This window comes from Aquarana catesbeiana, linkage group LG06, assembly GCF_042186555.1.
Source record: "Aquarana catesbeiana isolate 2022-GZ linkage group LG06, ASM4218655v1, whole genome shotgun sequence".
Taxonomy (NCBI): domain Eukaryota; kingdom Metazoa; phylum Chordata; class Amphibia; order Anura; family Ranidae; genus Aquarana; species Aquarana catesbeiana.
In genome coordinates this window covers 252369902-252389402 of record NC_133329.1, presented here as the reverse complement: position 1 = coordinate 252389402, position 19501 = coordinate 252369902, and the positions used below count along the sequence as shown (strand labels likewise).

Below are 19501 nucleotides of genomic sequence, written 5' to 3'. Positions count from 1 at the left end.
CACTGTCTATCTTGACAAGGCCATATAATACAGTGAGGGTAGCTGTCCTGCACATGCTCAGTTTAGTCTCTATTGCTGGAGAGAACATTTCCTGTTTCAGTTCAGGTCACATGATATTGACATCATACATGTGGGCATGTACACAGGCTGTAGTGAAAATCTTCTCCTACCTGAAAACTCAGTACTGGAGAAACTGTGCAGCTTATCATGTGACTGTGATATACCATACCTCCCAACATTTTGAGATGGGTATGAGGGACACCTACTACCAAAACGTATGTAGACATAGGACACACCCCCTGTCACACCCCCTTAAAGGAGAATTAACCAAAAAAAAAAATTTTTTAATTTAAAAAGTATTTTTTTTTAACCACTGCTATTACTTTATATTGGCTTTTAAAATGTACAAATGCAGCAATTTAGAAATTGGATGAAAGGTTTAGCATTGGGAAACACTTTTTGAAAGTTACAAAGTGCATTTTATATACAACCATATGGATCAGACCAAAATGAGGGACAAATGAGGAGGGAAGAGGGACATTGCTCCAAATCAGGGACAGTTGGGAGCTATGGTATACAGATCAGCAAAAAAGGTATATAGTGGCAGTATTGTAATGTAAAAAGATGTATAAGCTGTGGGCACTGTGGGGGGGGGGGGGGGGCGAGGAACTATTTTCATATTACTGGGTTTAGTAACACTTTAACTGTTGCTATTCGATTATGAAAAAGCCTAGGCACAATATTCTTCATATGTATTAAGTTGATACTGTAAAAGGATGTCAATTCACGCCAGTAACTATTCGTTAATATACTAAAAGAATAGATTGCATGCAAAGAGAAAAAAAGAGCTTTTGCTCCCACATTGTTGGATGACTGAAGTCAACATAGCTTTACCTTATTTACTAAGCCTGTGAATAAGGTGGAGCTCTGCTGACTTCAATCATTCAGTCACGTGAACGTAAAAATAGGTTTTTGTTTTTTTTCCCCTTGCATTTGATTGGATATTCTTTGCAAGGAGAAATTCTTCATAGGATATAGCACCACACTTATTTTGATGGCGTTTTATTTATTAGTGCGTACCGTCTAGAGCTGAAGTACATTTAAATAATAGAACCTAAATAAAAAGCTTTTATGTGTGTAGTTAGTTAGTTAGTTAGTTAGTATCTAGATATACTAGCAGTGAAGACTTTGTATTGTATAAAGTGATGGGACCTACTGCATAATTGTGTGTCAGGTTCACCTCCCTGTATACATAGGAGAAGATGGCTCTGCTGTCACAAAGCAATGCTGTCACCAGGCTAAGCTCACAATGATCTCATGTCTACATCTCTGCCAGATGGAGGGAAAGCAATCCCCTGCGCACATTTTACTGTGTAGAAAAAAAAAAAAAAAAAAACAACAACACCAGCTGGAAAGCTGTGCCCTCATTACAGCAATTCAGAAGTACCTTTATTTAAAGAGTATCTAAATTCAAAAGCAAACATGTCATATTATAGCTTACCAGTCCATAAATGTGGTGGCTGCATTAGTTTTCTTTTCACCTGTTGATCAGTCCAGTGGCAGTAAGTCTGTTATGGTTTCAGCTTTCTTTACCAGACTGAGCTATCCAGAAAAATCTGGCAGTTTGGGGGTTGAGACCACCCATTTAACACCAACAGAAGTGCTTACAATGGTCAACTTTTATGTAAAATCTTTATTCCAAAAGGAAAAAAACAAAAATAAAAAAACAAACCTCTTCCTATAACTGATTAAAATATGTTAGATGAAGTTTGGCTTTAGGTGCAGTCACTTATGTAAAGTCCATCTACTGGGCTATTTAACACTACCCTCTCCCCAGACTGACAATGCTGCTGTACTAGGGTGTCTTTGTTGCTCCTCCATAGGAAGTGTGTTACTGGATGGATCACCAGGTGAAAAAAAAAAAAAAAAAAAAAAAAGACTAAAAACAGAAAACAAATGCAGACACCACATTTAATTAGATGCGTAATTAGCATTTATTTGTATTTTTTTTTTTACACAAACCTCTAAAGCCTCATGCGCACAGGGCATTTGTTTCTCTCCTCTGAACGCTGCTATTAAAAAAAAAAAAAAAAAAAAAAGGCTAAATCAATGTACTGCATGTGTGATTAGGCACATTTAAGTTTGTTTAGGGCAGGGGTAGGCAACCAGTAGCCCTCCAGCTGTTGTGGAACTACATTTCCCATGAGGCATTGCAAGGCTGGCAGTTAAAATTACTCCCAGAGGCATGATGGGACTTGTAGTTCTGCAACACCTGGAGGGCCCCAGGTTGCCTACCCCTGGTTTAGGGGCATCGAGCATTACTACATTCCACTGGCCACAATATTATTTTATTCTGGCCACTGGAATGCATTAACACTCAAACATGATTAAATACGTCAATTAGAGACCATCAAAAGGAGATCCTCTTGATATCTCCTTGAAACATCCTCCTGATGTACAGTCCACCATATTCATTTTATCAAATTCATTTTGGGGTATCATTCAGGTAAGAGTCTCCTTTGATGGTTTTTATTTGTATACATCTTTGAGAAATTCAATGTACTCATTTATGGTTATTCATTTTATACATATGTGCGCTTTTCTTCTGATAAATGCTAGTCCCATATGTGACTAGGATGCATTAAGGTGAAAAGAAAACACAAGGGTTTACAACCTCTTTAACTGTGCGCCTAGCCAATGTTTTCATGTAGTGCGGGCGCTGCTTTCACTAGGGGAAGAGATGGATTCTAGCCCCTGCTTTGAAGAGACACAGAATACATCCCTCCCTCCCTTGTTTGCATATCTCAGTTCTCGGTTTTACTGAAGATTGGCGGGTGCCAGAGGACATCAAGTGCCCGATACCCGCAGATCAGCTGTGCGTGCCCTCTGCAGGTTGAAGTCCAGAATCACGTATATATACACAAACACACGTGATCCGGCGCATAGCTGTCACCCTGTAGCAGTAAAACTGCTATAGGGCGGATGGCAACTAGTTAAAGACTTGAGAAGCTGCTAAAAGTTTCATAAAAGCTTGCTGCTCACACGGCTCCTATACAAGCAGACGCCCATGTGAAATAGATCTAACAGCAAGTCTGGGGAGATCTACCATGACAAAAATGACAAACAGAATTGGATTGCTGACACTAATAATATTCAGTTAATGAGCTACACACATATCCTGTCCAGACATCATGTCATCTTTCCTTAAGTCAGGTTTTATAAGGCTTTGGGAAAGGGATTTGTTTTTCATGGTAATAAAATGGGTATACTGGTGAGAAATGTGGTTTTGTAATGCTGATATGTGCCCTACTGATTTACCTGATGTGTTCTCTAGAATGACAGGCTAACTGCATATAAAGGAGAGCTTTGTAGCTAAAACCCCACCCAACAACCCAAGACTACAAAGACAGAAGAAGAAGAAGAATGGCTGCAATTTCCTTTGAATACTTGTGAAATAATAGGCCCCTGCCTTCCTATAGAGGAAACAAAGGAATGAAATGAACATGTCTTCACCTACATGTCCAAAGTCCATATTTTCTCCAGAACACGACACACAAAAAAACATCATAACTGACCTCAAGGACGTCATTATTTCCCAACTTCTAAGCTTTGCTCTTTCTTCAACAATTCCCAGAATGTGTACACAATACTGAAGATCAATAAAACTGCAGAGAAAGCTACACAGATTATAGAAGTAGAAAACTTGCTCCGTAAATAGAAATCAAAGCAGAGGCATAAACACAAATACTTGACAAAAATGTTCTACTATACTTTGTCCCCTAAAGCGCTGTGTGCTTACTTTGCTTTTATCATACAATCTAACTTACAAGAACTGTGCAAAACAGAAACCGTTGTAGCCGTGTTCTTTTCCATTACCAGACTCATGACAATGTCTGGATAATGTTAAAATTGTACCAAACAAAGCGTAAAAGGTCATGTGATCGGAAGACAATTTTTATTCTATGACTGCCTCTGACCATTACAGTACATGGGTTTAGAATTAAAAACGTCACTCTTAAGCTCACCCATTGGTTTATACTTTAGTGGATGCCAATTTGGTTATATCCCATTATGTCAGAAGGAGTCAAGGGGCCCCGGCTCCTTTTTCCACCTTCTCTGGTCCTGTCCACAGATACAGGCTTACAAGCAAATAACCTTTTTGTATGTCATGGGCTCCCCGGCATAACTAGACCCTTTGGCTAGAACTGCTGGGTCCTCCCGAGTCTACAAAACGAATGTGGTTCTAAACCCACAACAGTAAAATCAGTCTGTATACGCAGTAAAGCATGCTTGTTATACTCATTGTGGACCCTAAGGGGTTAATCCTCCACACTGTGTAAAAAGGCTGTTTGATCTTGTCTTCTCTGTTCCTCCCCTTCTTTCACTGTCCGTAAACCATCTCCTCATAGAACAGGGTCTTGGGGGCACTCTGCACATCAGTTGAGTGTTTATTGCTAGAGTTTTTTTTTTTTCTTGGGAGGGTGCATGTGATCAGTACAGGGCCAATCAGCACTGTCCAGACAGAGGATCAGGGGTCCTGCAGCCTTATAGGACAGTCAGAGCAGAATGAAAACTCCTCCTACAAGCTTTAATCAGACACTCGATAGAGCAGTCTCGTGACTGCTCTAACTGCTGATGAGAAAAGATATTTAGCAGTTTCTATTTACTAAAACTATTACATTTCCATGTTTTGTGTACTGAGGGAGACCAGATATAGTGAATGTAGGGTCCTGGGTTTAGTAACACTTTAAACATTTATCTGTGCACCTTTTTTATATGCAGTACTGTTTACTGCCAAAAAGTTGAGGATCCGAGCTAGGATGCCTACCTTACAGCAATGTAAAGAAAAGAATAAAACAACGCTCCTGTATAAGAAACTAGTCTATGACCACAGAGGATGCTGGGAAAAAAAAATAATAATAATAATAATTTGGGGTATGTGGCAGGCAGAATCTTCTACTTACTGTACAAAAGAAACAGCTCTTATGTGTTTAGGTTCACTGGCGTGCCATATACTTATTTGTGATCAGTTAACGCCTAAAGCTCCGTTCACATGGGTGTACTATAGCGTGCGCCCACGCAAGGGCCATGTCTGCCCGCATGGGGATGCACAGTGGTAGGCAGTCCCATTCATTTCATGCTGTATGTATGTTCAGAACACCCGAGCATCCCCCTGCGTGCAAACACGGCCGTCCCGGGGGCATATGCTACAGTACACGCATGTGAGCGAGGCCTAAGGGTACTATTAGGTTCTAGTATTTCAGAAGGCACACAATACTTTTGTCTTAAGTTTTTATAGTTTCTCAACCAATTATACTCCAATTGCAAGGGCTTTGCTATATTATTTTTCACTTTTTCCTGCGAACAGTCAGTGACCAAGTCTTTTATTTCATTTGTCTTCAGCAAATAACTTGAAAACTGTCTACATCAGGGGTCCCCAACCACTGACCGGTCCATGGCCTCTTTGCAGCCGAGTGGCAAAGGCTGCGCTGTAAGAGGTGCACCGCACAAGCAGGGAGATGACATGATCTCTCCCCACCCGCTCTGCATCACCGCTGATCTGCCTTCACAGTCGGGCTGCAAAGGCTGCTCCATCAAAGCTACGGCGAGCAAACAGGGAGATCACATCATCTCTCCCCGCCCGCCTCTGTTCCACCCTCAACTGTAAAACTGTGCATGTGCTGGTTTACACGCTTGGGTGCCATAGCGCTGGTGGCACGCTGCATCTGCTGACAGGCGACGGTGGCAAGTGACGCGCTGCATCTGCTGACAGGCGACGGTGGCAAGTGACGCGCTGCATCTGCTGACAGGCGACGGTGGCAAGTGACGCGCTGCATCTGCTGACAGGCGACGGTGGCAAGTGACGCGCTGCATCTGCTGACAGGCGACGGTGGCAAGTGACGCGCTGCATCTGCTGACAGGCGACGGTGGCAAGTGACGCGCTGCATCTGCTGACAGGCGACGGTGGCAAGTGACGCGCTGCATCTGCTGACAGGCGACGGTGGCAAGTGACGCGCTGCATCTGCTGACAGGCGACGGTGGCAAGTGACGCGCTGCATCTGCTGACAGGCGACGGTGGCAAGTGACGCGCTGCATCTGCTGACAGGCGACGGTGGCAAGTGACGCGCTGCATCTGCTGACAGGCGACGGTGGCAAGTGACGCGCTGCATCTGCTGACAGGCGACGGTGGCAAGTGACGCGCTGCATCTGCTGACAGGCGACGGTGGCAAGTGACACGCTGCATCTGCTGACAGGCGACGGTGGCAAGTGACACGCTGCATCTGCTGACAGGCGACGGTGGCAAGTGACACGCTGCATCTGCTGACAGGCGACGGTGGCAAGTGACACGCTGCATCTGCTGACAGGCGACGGTGGCAAGTGACACGCTGCATCTGCTGACAGGCGACGGTGGCAAGTGACACGCTGCATCTGCTGACAGGCGACGGTGGCAAGTGACACGCTGCATCTGCTGACAGGCGACGGTGGCAAGTGACACGCTGCATCTGCTGACAGGCGACGGTGGCAAGTGACACGCTGCATCTGCTGACAGGCGACGGTGGCAAGTGACACGCTGCATCTGCTGACAGGCGACGGTGGCAAGTGACACGCTGCATCTGCTGACAGGCGACGGTGGCAAGTGACACGCTGCATCTGCTGACAGGCGACGGTGGCAAGTGACACGCTGCATCTGCTGACAGGCGACGGTGGCAAGTGACACTCTCCAGGCTCCCACTGATTCTGAATTATGACGAGTTGAACTATTTCATTTTATATTACAATGTAATAATAGAAATAATGCGCTTCAATCATCCCGACACCATATCAACCATGGTGTCATGATGATTGAAGCGCTAACACCAACCATTGCCCTGGAAAATCAGCCGTGGAGATTGAGCAAGCAGGATTTGTAACACCCCAAAGGAAGCACTACAGACCAGTGTGAAGACATACATAGAATTCAGGGCCCAGTTCACACTGGATGCATTAACGTGATTGTAAAGGTAAATTAAAAAAAAACAAAAAAAAAAACAAAAAACAAACATACCATACTTACCTCCACTGTGCAGCTCGTTTAGAACAGAGTGGCCCCGAACCTTCTCTTCTGGGGTCCTCCCCACATCTGATAACCCCCTCGGAGAAGCGCTTCCTAAGGGGGTTACCTTGCGGGCGTGCTCCCGAGTCCAGCAATCGGCGTCCATAGAGGTTGGATGCAGCACTCAGCCCTGCCCCCCGGCACTTGCGTCATTGGATTTGATTGACAGCAACGGGAGCCAATGGCTGCGCTGCTATCAATCTATCCAATCAAGAGCCGAGAACCTGGGGCAGAGAGACAGCGCGTCCCCGCTGGGTCAAGTTTCGAGGGTTCAGGCAAGTATAACAGGGGGGCTGGGGGGCGGTCACTGACAGGTGTTTTTTTCATAGGATGCATTAAGGTAAAAAAAACACGAAATTTTACAAACCCTTTAAAGGGAACTACAGGCGATTTGGGCAAGAATTGCACTGCATTTCTGTTCAAATCACATGCGATTGTGCAGCATTGTGATTTGAGTCATTCATTCTGTAAGTCATGCATGATCCTTTTTTGCTGCACCAGAATTGGATCGCATGGGTGTTCACACCCATGCGATCCAATTCTGCAAATGCGTTTTGTGAACAGATTTCTGGGTGTCGTTAACACACACCTGCAGCGGTTCGCATGAACGGGGTGAGTTTTTGATACGGTGCGGAAAACGCACAGAATTCGCTGCAAATTCTGTACCGCATCAGTGCGAACCAGGCCTAAAGGAATGCATTTTTCTGGAGCTTTTCTTGTGTTTTTTTTTTTTTTTTTTTTTTTTTTTTTTTAAATGCAAAAAAAGCACTTCAAAAACTGCTGTGTGAAAGCAGCCTATTGCCCGAAAAGGTCCTGATACTGGCCCAAAATAAATTCATATTAATTTCAATTCATGATATTAATTAAAAAGTTGAATATAATACAATCACATATACAAATATATATAGATTTTTCTTTAAAAACGTAAAAATTCGGTTTAATTTTCGGTATAGGCGTTTTCATTTCGGTGCACCACTAGTTAAAAACATGCAAGTATATAAATCTTTTTTACGCAGGTTAGTTAGTACAGGTGGGGGGGGGGGGGGGGGGGATTTTTAAACAGTACTTAAGGGTTGCCTGGAATTCTACTTTAATAATTATACCAAATGTTGCCGTAATTCAAGAAATAGGATTTTAGTTTCAGCCTACATCCAAGCACATAAGTCATCTGTAAATGACTAATGGGGCATACACAAAGGACTCATATACTTATCTAGTTTAGTGAACTCATTACCTTATCAATATGGGTGCACAGAGTTAATGAAACCTGCATGGCAACATGCCTATTGCTGCATTTGTTTTAACAGAAACTCTAGTCAATGGAACAAATCATACTACTTTACGTATAGAAAGCTCGAGTAAAGAAAGAAAAAACAAACACCTTCGGAGAGGTCATCAATGGGAGGTGAACACCTACTCTCTTACAGATTCCATACACTGCTTAACAAATAAAAAAAATAAAAAATGTCCTATTTCTGCTTCACTAAAGAAAACAAACATCCAATTAGGAAGAGACGCGAGTCCCAGCAGTGCCATTCTACCATCATTGTAAGCAGATATGAGAATTACTCCAGCCCACCACCATACACAAGCATAAACCTCAACCCCACTATGGTCTGAGCCAGTGCAATGATTGCACCGATCAGTATATATGGTCACTGTACAATATGCAGAGATTCCAAACCCAACATTTCCTTAAAGCGGTAGTAAACTGCAAAAAGAAAAACAAAGAAAAAAAAAAGCCGTCCATTAAGAGAGCAGTGCGCATGCACCGGTGACATCATCGGCTGCTACTAAAGTAATTATCTCCTAAAGTGCATTTCTACAGGTAAGTCTCATTATAGGGTTACCTGTAGGTATGAATAAACAAGCAGACTTTTCATTCGCTTAAGGCCCGGTTCACACTAGTGCGATGCGAGAACCGTACAAATCCAGTGCAGGTTCCCGAATCGCACCTGATTTCACACCGAGATCTGCGAACCGCTGTGGGTGTCAATGAAAAGTTAACGACATCCCCAGATCGGTTCACAGAGTGAACTGAAATGGTGCAGGAATCCAGTTTCCAGTATGGACCCAAAAAAGGGTCCTGCGCCACTTTGGTGCGATGCGATGCGATTTCAGCCATACAGTTTGGATGGCCAAAATCGCACAGACATCGCATGTGATCTAAACAGCAATATGGTGCAAAGCCCATGCAATATCTGACATTGCACTAGTCTGAACCGGGCCTTAAAGCTCATGCATGGAAAAGCCGAGGTTCACTTTAATGGCTGCTCCACCAGCAGCACACATTCACCTTCCCTTCACTCCAATGCTGCAACTTTACCCACCAAAAGCTACAATTCCAAGTATAATGGACCATGTGACACCCACCCTGGTCATACAACAGTGTTGGAGCTTGGCCCTTGGCCCTCAGTGGTGTCACATAAGGGTAGAGAAAGAGTCCCCTTTTCTTGCATGCCAAAGTAGACCGGTGGGAAAAACAAAGGGGATCTGAAACTGGTGGGGCCAGAAAAAAAAAAAAAAAAGTTTGCATTGGCAAACAGCATGTTTACTCTAAAGTGGAGCTCCAGCCCAACTTTACTGTTTTGAGAGCAGGAAAGGTTTGACCAGAACAATGGAAGAGTTCCATTCGCCGTCACACTTTTAGGGCTCTTTCACACTAGCTGTAATGAGTGCTGTTCCTCTGAAAAATGATCTACTCTTAGATAACTTTTCAGAGGCATTTGAGAAGCGGTGAGGAGACGATATCTGTCTCATCAGTGTTAAGAATAGTGCCCCATCATTGGTGTAGGTGTGAAGACTAGTGCCCCATTGTTGGTGTCAGTGAGAGGAATAGTGCCTCGTATTAGGGGAACTAACAGTGCCTCAAGGGCCAGATAAAGGCAAGCAAAGGGTGAGAGTTTGAGGCCTACTGCCCTAGACCTAAAGTGGAACTGCTACATAATCATATGCCTGTGAGGGCCGTGTTTGCCTGCATGGGTATGCAGAGGTGTTCTGTCCATCCTCATACAGACAGCCTCATTCAGCACTAGGGTGGTCGCTTGGAATCCCAACCACAGCACTACCTGCCTGGGGTTTGCATGTTCTCCCTGTGCCTGCGTGGGTATCCTCCGGGGGGGGGGGGGAGAAATCAGCGCAGACCCCCCTGTAAGGGATGCCGTCGATCAGCTCTCCTCGCGCCTGTCAGACACGAGTGAGGAAAAGTGGCTACACGGGTTTTTCTGTTTAGATCATTGATCGATACATGATTGATTGGACACAGCTGATCACGTGGTACAAAGCCTCCATCAGAGGCTCTTTACCAAGATCAATGTTGTGGTGTGTCAGACAGACACGCCGCATCACCGATCGCCGCACTGCGTGCCAGCTTGTTATCCTGATCATGTCATATGACGTCCGATCAGGATAACACAACCACTTTGCGCACGTCATATTTTTATATGGTGGGCTGGAAGTGGTTAAATGGAAAAAAAAAAAATTAAAAAATGTTCATACTTCTCTTTTAACCACTTCCAGCCCATAGGCAGTCAAATTATGTCCTGGACTTTCAGTGGGGATATCGGAATGATGCCTGCAGGTACAGGCATCATCCAGATATCTTTTTCAGCGATTCTGTGCATCATAAGAACAATCATAGTGACAGTTCAGCCGCTTGTGGTGGTGGTGGTGGTGGTGGTGGTGGTGGGGGGGGGGGGGGCGTGTTCCCTCTCACTGCTCCGGTGCTTCTCCTGGCTCGCCCCTGCGATCTGTGAGCCAAAAGAACAAATCGGTCGCCCCAGAGGAAGTTTACCATAGACATTTCTGGTAACCAGGAGGGTCCCCAGTCATCTCTATGACCCTCAGAGGCCCGGGCACGATGTTATGACGTCACGTCCGGGCCGGCGGAAGTAAACAAAGCTGAGGACGTGGCTGGAAAAGCCGAGAGAGTTTATTTTTTATCTCAGCCTGAAGGAGAGATGTGGGGTCTTCTTGTCCCCACATCTCTCCATAAAGAGGACCTGTCACGCACTTAGGCTCCATGCACACTGAAGCTAATAAACGGCCGTTTTTTTGGAGTTTGGGTGTTTTTTGTTTTTTTTTAACAGCCCATGAACTCCCCTCTATGTTATCCTATGTGTCCATGCACACATGGACGTTTTTGGACGTGTATCAGCAGTGGAGTTTATGGGCTGTTGTCTGAACGCCCTAAAATCGCATTCAGGAGCTTTTTTTCTGATCACAAAAAACGATTAACTACTTAAGCCCCGGACCATTTGGCTGCCCAAAGACCAGAGCGTTTTTTGCAATTCGGCACTGCGTCGCTTTAACTGACAATTGCGCGGTTGTGCGACGTGGCTCCCAAACAAAATTGACGTCCTTTTTTCCCCACAAATAGAGCTTTTTTTGGTGGTATTTGATCATCTCTGCGGTTTTTATTTTTTGCGCTATAAACAAAAAAAAAAAAAATAGTCAATTTTGGAAAAAAAAAAAAAGCATTATTTTTTACTTTTTGCTATAATAAATATTCCCAAAAAATATATAAAAAAAACATTTTTTTTCCTCAGTTTAGGCCGATACATATTCTTCTACATATTTTTGGTAAAAAAAAAAACGCAATAAGCGTTTACTGATTGGTTTACACAAAAGTTATAGCGTCTACAAAATAGGGGATAGTTTTATGGCATTTTTATTCATATTTTTTTTTATAATGGTGGCGATCAGCGATTTTTATTGTGACTGCGATATTATGGCGGACACATTGGACACTTTTGGCACGATTTTGGGACCATTCACGTTTATACAGCGATCAATGCAATTAAAAATGCATTGATTACTGTGTAAATGTGACTGGCAGTGAAGGGGTTAACCACTAGGGGGTAGTGAAGAGGTTAAGTGTGTCCTAGGGAGTGATTCTAACTGGGGGTGACACAACACTGATCACTGCTCCCGATTACAGGGAGCTGTGATCAGTGTCCTGTCACTAGGCAGAACGGTGAAATGCTTGTTTACATCAGCATTTCCCTGTTCTTCCTCTCCACGGACCCGCAATCACACTCACGGAGGTCGCGCCTGCAAACTGCTTCTTAAAGGGCAACGTACAGGTACGTTAATCTGCCGATGTATATCGGCATGAGCTGGTCGACAAGCGATTAAAAAACGTTAAATGTGCATAAACGTCGATAAACACTCAGAAACGTGGCCTACCAGCGTTTTAACGTTTTTGATCATAATATATATATAGCCATCGCAGAAAAACGCTATTGCAAAAACGTTGAAAGACTTTGATGATGATTTTTACATGAGTGAAGTGCCAGAATTGTCCCGGGTGGGAAGTGGTTAATGAGCATTTAACCCCTTGCAGTGTGGGAGGCGGCATACAAGGGTAGATTTTAACTAACTGATAAAAGTTGGGCTTTAAAGTTTTAAATATTCTAAGATTTTTTTTCTCCATAAATATTCAAATGTATACCGGATGTGGCACACAAGTGGTTTTTTTTTCCCCTTTATTTGTTTGAAAGTTTTAATTGAAATATCACTCGATCTCAGCTCTGTCTGCATCAACAGAAATTGTGTTTAGCAACCAAAATCGCAGAAGGTTCAGCAAGGGACAAAATAATAAAAGCAGCTGATTGTTGGTATACCTGGAGGCAGATAGAATTCATTAAAAGAAAAGTAAACAAAAAAGACGAAAGCATAGACTAAACCTAATATTATCATTTCATAGAGCAGACTCGGGTCCTGCCTGGAAAAGATCAGAGACAGAGAGAAGACTGATAATGACATTCACATGTCTTGTCGGTGACATGGGCCTATCCTGCACCTTGGTGTGTATTCCCAGTCTGTGTACTCAGGGAGGGAAATCATAGGATTGTCTGCGATTATCTCACAAAGTCCTCATATAGAAGAGAACAGACATGTCAGATGGGACAGCAGAGATCATACACAGGACCCCATCTACACATTCATTTCCAATGGCACCCCAAAACACTAATGCCCCGTACACACGATCGGACATTCCGACAACAAAACTGGATTTTTTCCATGGACGGATGTTGGCTCAAACTTGTCTTGCATACACACGGTCACACAAATCTTGTTGGAAATTCCAATCATCAAGAACGCGGTGATGTACAACACGTACGACGAGCCGAGAAAAATGAAGTTCAATAGCCAGTGCGGCTCTTCTGCTTGATTCCGAGCATGCGTGGAATTTTGTGCGTCGGAATTGTGTACACACAATCGGAATTTACGACAACGGATTTTGTTGTCTGAAAATTGGAGATCCAGATCTCAAATTTTGTTTGTCGGAAAATAAGATGGGAAAACGTCCGATGGAGCCCACACACGGTCGGAATTTCTGACAACAAGCTCCTATCGAACATTTTCCATCGGAACATCCGACTGTGTGTACGGGGCATAAGGGCTTGTTTGGTTGTCAGTAAAACTTTGCAGTGAAGCCACATTTTTACTGCCCCTGACAGCTCCTCTTCTAGCTGGAAAGGCAGCAGCCCAGAGTATACACATGCTGTACCCACAATGCTTTGCTTCACAGCCACAATTATACCCCATGTCATGTTCCATGGGCACTACCACCTGCCAAACGTAATCCATTCAAGTGACAGGATTGCGTTTGGCACGCGGTTGCAACGTGGTAATGTGGCATTTAGGGGGTTAAATGAGGCATTGAGGAGGCGATACAATACCTTCTCACTGCCTGTCAAATGCTCTCTGAAGAGTGTTCCAAACGTAGATTGCTCTTCAGAGGGCAGTACAAGTATAAATAAGGCCCCAAGGTAACGTACATGCGTTGCCGGACATTTGATGACGTCCCTTTATTGGGACATTTAGGTGTGTCGGTAGCCCGATGACACCATCATGTCTGCATGTTCATGTATTCATTCTGTGATCACATCAGCATGGAGTGTGCAGGAGCCCCCTGATAGAGGTCACCCCAATACACTAGATGGCAGTGAAAGGACTCCATTCTGATTGGTGGAGGAGTCTGCCTTATATGACACATAACCTTGTATTACCAGTCACAGTCTGTCCCCTGGTAGGACACATAACCATGTATTACCAGTCACAGTCTGTCCCCTGGTAGGACACATAACCATGTATTACCGGTCACAGTCTGTCCCCTGGTAGGACACATAACCATGTATTACCGGTCACAGTCTGTCCCCTGGTAGGACACATAACCATGTATTACCGGTCACAGTCTGTCCCCTGGTAGGACACATAACCATGTATTACCGGTCACAGTCTGTCCCCTGGTAGGACACATAACCATGTATTACCGGTCACAGTCTGTCCCCTGGTAGGACACATAACCATGTATTACCGGTCACAGTCTGTCCCCTGGTAGGACACATAACCATGTATTACCGGTCACAGTCTGTCCCCTGGTAGGACACATAACCATGTATTACAGGTCACAGTCTGTCCCCTCGTAGGACACATAACCATGTATTACAGGTCACAGTCTGTCCCCTGGTAGGACACATAACCATGTATTACCGGTCACAGTCTGTCCCCTGGTAGGACACATAACCATGTATTACCGGTCACAGTCTGTCCCCTGGTAGGACACATAACCATGTATTACCGGTCACAGTCTGTCCCCTGGTAGGACACATAACCATGTATTACCGGTCACAGTCTGTCCCCTGGTAGGACACATAACCATGTATTACCGGTCAGTCTGTCCCCTGGTAGGACACATAACCATGTATTACCGGTCACAGTCTGTCCCCTGGTAGGACACATAACCATGTATTACCGGTCACAGTCTGTCCCCTGGTAGGACACATAACCATGTATTACCGGTCACAGTCTGTCCCCTGGTAGGACACATAACCATGTATTACCGGTCACAGTCTGTCCCCTGGTAGGACACATAACCATGTATTACCGGTCACAGTCTGTCCCCTGGTAGGACACATAACCATGTATTACCGGTCACAGTCTGTCCCCTCATAGGACACATAACCATGTATTACCGGTCACAGTCTGTCCCCTGGTAGGACACATAACCATGTATTACAGGTCACAGTCTGTCCCCTCGTAGGACACATAACCATGTATTACCGGTCACAGTCTGTCCCCTCATAGGACACATAACCATGTATTACAGGTCACAGTCTGTCCCCTCGTAGGACACATAACCATGTATTACCGGTCACAGTCTGTCCCCTCATAGGACACATAACCATGTATTACCGGTCAGGACACAGTGCTCCTATGATGATCGCACAGTGTGTACGGAAGTGTGCGGAGGGCGGACATCTCCATACAACTCATGACTCCTCACACTACAAGAAGTCCGCACAGCGCCGCCTCATCCACTCACATCGCCCTCCATCCCACCGCCATCCACTCACCCTGATCAGCCGCACCATGAAGCCGGTATGTCTCCGTACAGAGCCCTCTGCTGATTCATGTGTGCGATCACCATCTCCCGCACTGGACTGGACAGCTCTCCGTCATACCTGGAACCTCACAGCGGCACCTGACTGGTTGGACCAGTTTCATCGCACGCAGTCTCCACCCAATACAACTACAGGCAGTGCCAGGGAGCAGGTGAACGGCACCGCCCATATCGTGACGTCAGCCGGGTTGGTCCTCTCATCTTCCTTTTCACTGCAATATAAAATCGGCATCACCAGCGTCCCTTTAGACGTACATACTACATGAAATACGGCATCACCAGCGTCCCTTTAGAGTTTAGACGTACATACTACATGAAATACGGCATCACCAGCGTCCCTTTAGAGTTTAGACGTACATACTACATGAAATACGGCATCACCAGCCGTCCCTTTAGACGTGCATACTACATGAAATATGGCATCACCAGCGTTCCTTTAGATGTACATACTATCTACATGAAATATGGCATCACCAGCGTCCCTTTAGAGTTTAGACGCACATATTACATGAAATACGGCATCACCAGCGTCCCTTTAGACGTAGATACTGCATGAAATACGGCATTAGCGTCCCTTTAGTCGTACATACGACATGAAATATGGCATCACCCGCGCCCCTTTAGAGTTTAGACGCACATATTACATGAAATACGGCATCACCAGCCGTCCCTTTAGACGTACATACGACATGAAATATGGCATCACCAGCGTCCCTTTAGATGTACATACTACATGAAATATGGCATCACCAGCGTCCCTTTAGACGTACATACTACATAAAATCGGCACCACCAGCGTCCCTTTAGACGTACATACGGCATGAAATACGGCATCACCAGCATCCCTTTAGACGTACATACTACATAAAATCTGCATCACCAGCGCCCCTTTAGACATACATACGACATGAAATACGGCATCACCAGCGTCCCTTTAGACGTACATACTACATGAAATACGGCATCACCAGCGTCCCTCCAGATGTGCACACTCCTACTGCGGATGAAATGTCTCACATGCTGTAAATGAAACATTACATCCCCAGTGTCCCCCCAGATTTAGCCTTGATCAATACTTTAGCAATTTTGAACATTTCCCCTACGCCTGACTATGTGCAGCATGCAGGACACTCAGTCTTTTTAATTGTCCCTGGTCACACTTGTACACTTCATGGCCCCACACTCAAAAAAAGTACATGGTCTATTTTTTAATATATTCAGTCATTTTTGGCCCCGTAGACCTCAGTGGGAACTCCTGTTAATGCCCAATATGCGCTTTTTGGGCTTATTTTTACTCCTGAAGAATTTTTCTCCTATAGAACTGCTCTCCCTACCTTGCTCAGTCTAGGAAACAAATGCCTGAAGTCTAATACACAACTAAAAGCACCTATAATATGTCTAAAAACACCTGAAAATGCTGCAAAAACACCAGGAAGGTGTGAATGCAGACTCACACACTGCATTAAATAATGGCATCCCCAGCATCCTTCCAGGCTGACACACCACATTAAATAGTGGCATCCCCAGCATCCTTCCAGGATTACACACCAAATTAAATAGTGGCATCCCCAGCTCCCTCCATGCTCACACACCACATCAAATAGTGGCATCCCCAGCATTCCTCCATGCTCACACACCACATCAAATAGTGGCATCCCCAGCATCCCTCCAGGTGCACACACCACATTAAATAGTGGCATCCCAAGCATCCTTCCAGGCTCACATACAAAATTAAATAGTGGCATTCCCAGTATCCCTCAATGCTCACACACCACATTAAAAAGTGGCATCCCCAGCATCACTTCAGGCTTATACACCACATTAAAAAGTGGCATCCCCAGCATTCCTCCAGGTGGTTGTACACAGGCTCACGTATATATATATGTGATCCTGCACTTCCTGTGTCTCTGCAAAGTAGGGACTAGGATCCATGTCTTCCCCTAGTAAAGTTTAGAAAAACACAGGCTAAGCACACAGTGCTGGGACACAGCCAATGCACATCATGTGCTAAAAAGCTGGAAAGAAAAGCCTCTCTCTCTGCTGTCACTGTTGCCTGGTGGCAGGCGATGTGACAAACTGCATTCGGTGGCAGGCGATATGGCAAGTGACAAGCTGCATCTGGTGGCAAATGACATGGCAAGTGACAAGCTGCATCTGGTGGCAAGTGATGTGACAAGCTGCATCTGGTGGCAGGTGACGTGGCAAGTGATAAGCTGCATCTGAAGCCAGGTGACGTGGCAAGTGACAAGCTGCATCTGGTGGCAAATGACAAGCTGCATCTGGTGTCAAGTGACAAGCTGCATCTGGTGGCAAATGACAAGCTGCATCTGGTGGCAATTGATGTGACAAGCTGCATCTGGTGGCAGGTGACATGGCAGATGACAAGCTGCATCTGGTGGCAGGCGATGATGACAAGTGACACACTCAGGGCTCCCACTGATTCTGCATTATGGTGAATTGAACGATTGAATTTTATATTACAATGTAATAATAGAAATAATGCTCTTCAATCATCCTGACATCATATCAACCATGGTGCAGTGATGATTGAAGTACCAACACCAGCCATTGCCCCGACAAATTGCCAGCCAAAACCGCATCGCAGCAGGGCCGTCTTACTGAGCGGGCACCCATGGGCACTGCCCAGGGGCCCCACCTTCTCCTGAGGCCCCATCAGGGTCGGTTCACAGAGCTGAGGTGTGGAAGGACTTGTGTGGTCTCTGCACTGTGAGTGTGTGACAACGATCAGCGGTGTGCTGGGGTTGCCTGTTTGGGGATCGGTCGGGCGGCTGCTTCTGCCTGCGGGGATGGGCTGGCTGTCAGGAGAGACAAGTGTCTCACTGTCTCTCCTCTCCCCTTCACTGTCTGCGAGATCTGAATGTTGGCACTGCTCGGCAGATGGCATCTCCGCCTCCACGGTCTCCACTCTCCATGGCAGCAGCTTGGGACTCCCCAGACCCCAGTCACTACCCTGCCTTGAAATATCAGATTTACCATGGAGGTGTAGTTGGGCTTTTAGCTGCATCAATAAACCACCCAACTTAATTTTTCCAAAGTTGCCATCACATCAGTGTAATCTTTACTTTTGACTAGATTTAACATACTGTATATCATTTATGCCATCAAATGAATCATTCTCCTCCATGTAGGCTCTATCCTTTAGATGTGCAGGATGAAAAATGTATAGTACTGGAAACAATAAGAATAAAATATGGTGCCACATGTGCTAAAAAATGGATTCAAGAATTCAGGTTTTTGCCAGCAAATGAAGCTATGACCTCTGAGGTAGGGAAGGCAGGGGGCATGAACTTCCCAGTGAAGTGTGCTGCCTGTGCCCATCCCACACTGTCACTATATATCTCACAGGAGGATTCAGAGTGAACAGCACAGGACCTCAGGGTGCTGAAGACCCCTGTAATCTAACCAATCCCAGATTCCCTGCTGTGCCCAGCTAGGCTAGCAACCCCACCCCCCCTGATGTGGGCACACACAGCATGGTGCTAGACAGGAGTGTGTGCAGCTGCAGCATGAAAACTTCAATTGGATGTGGTGTGGAATCTACACAGAATTTGTTGCAAATTCACAGCGCAAAAATGTGAACCGGCACTCAGGCTGCTTTCACACTGAAGCGCTTTAAAGGCGTTATAGCGCTAAAAATAGCACCTTTAAAGAGCCTCTCCTCTCACTCCAGTGTGAAAGTCTGAGTGCTTTCACACTGGAGCGGTGCAGTGGCAGGACAGTAAAAAAAGTCCTGCAAGCAGCATCTTTGCAGCGCTGTAGGAGCGGAGTTGAAATCAATGGGCAGCACCACCGCTACAGTGGTGCTTTGCGGGTGGTTTTAACCCTTTTTTACAGTAAGAGACTAAGGCTGCTTTCACACTGCGGCGTTCGGGGCGTCAAGTGCCGCCGACGCCCCCAACGCCTCGGTGTGAAAGCAGCCTTAGTCTCTTACAGTAAAAAAACTGCTGCACATGGATTGCTTTTCAGAGGTATTAGAT

General features: G+C 45.3%; 1 protein-coding gene across 2 annotated transcripts in view; it reads right to left on the bottom strand.

Moving 5' to 3' along the window:
- Nucleotides 1-15692, bottom strand: part of MFSD6 (major facilitator superfamily domain containing 6) — a 132578-nt gene extending 116886 nt beyond the window's left edge. Inside the window, exon 1 of one of the 2 annotated variants that reach the window (XM_073633211.1) lies at nt 15457-15692. The gene's annotated coding sequence lies outside the window, so the exon portion shown is untranslated. The remainder of the gene's footprint in view (nt 1-15456) is intronic. The other variant, XM_073633210.1, reaches the window with a different exon arrangement.
- Between the last annotated feature and the right edge of the window lie 3809 nt (nt 15693-19501).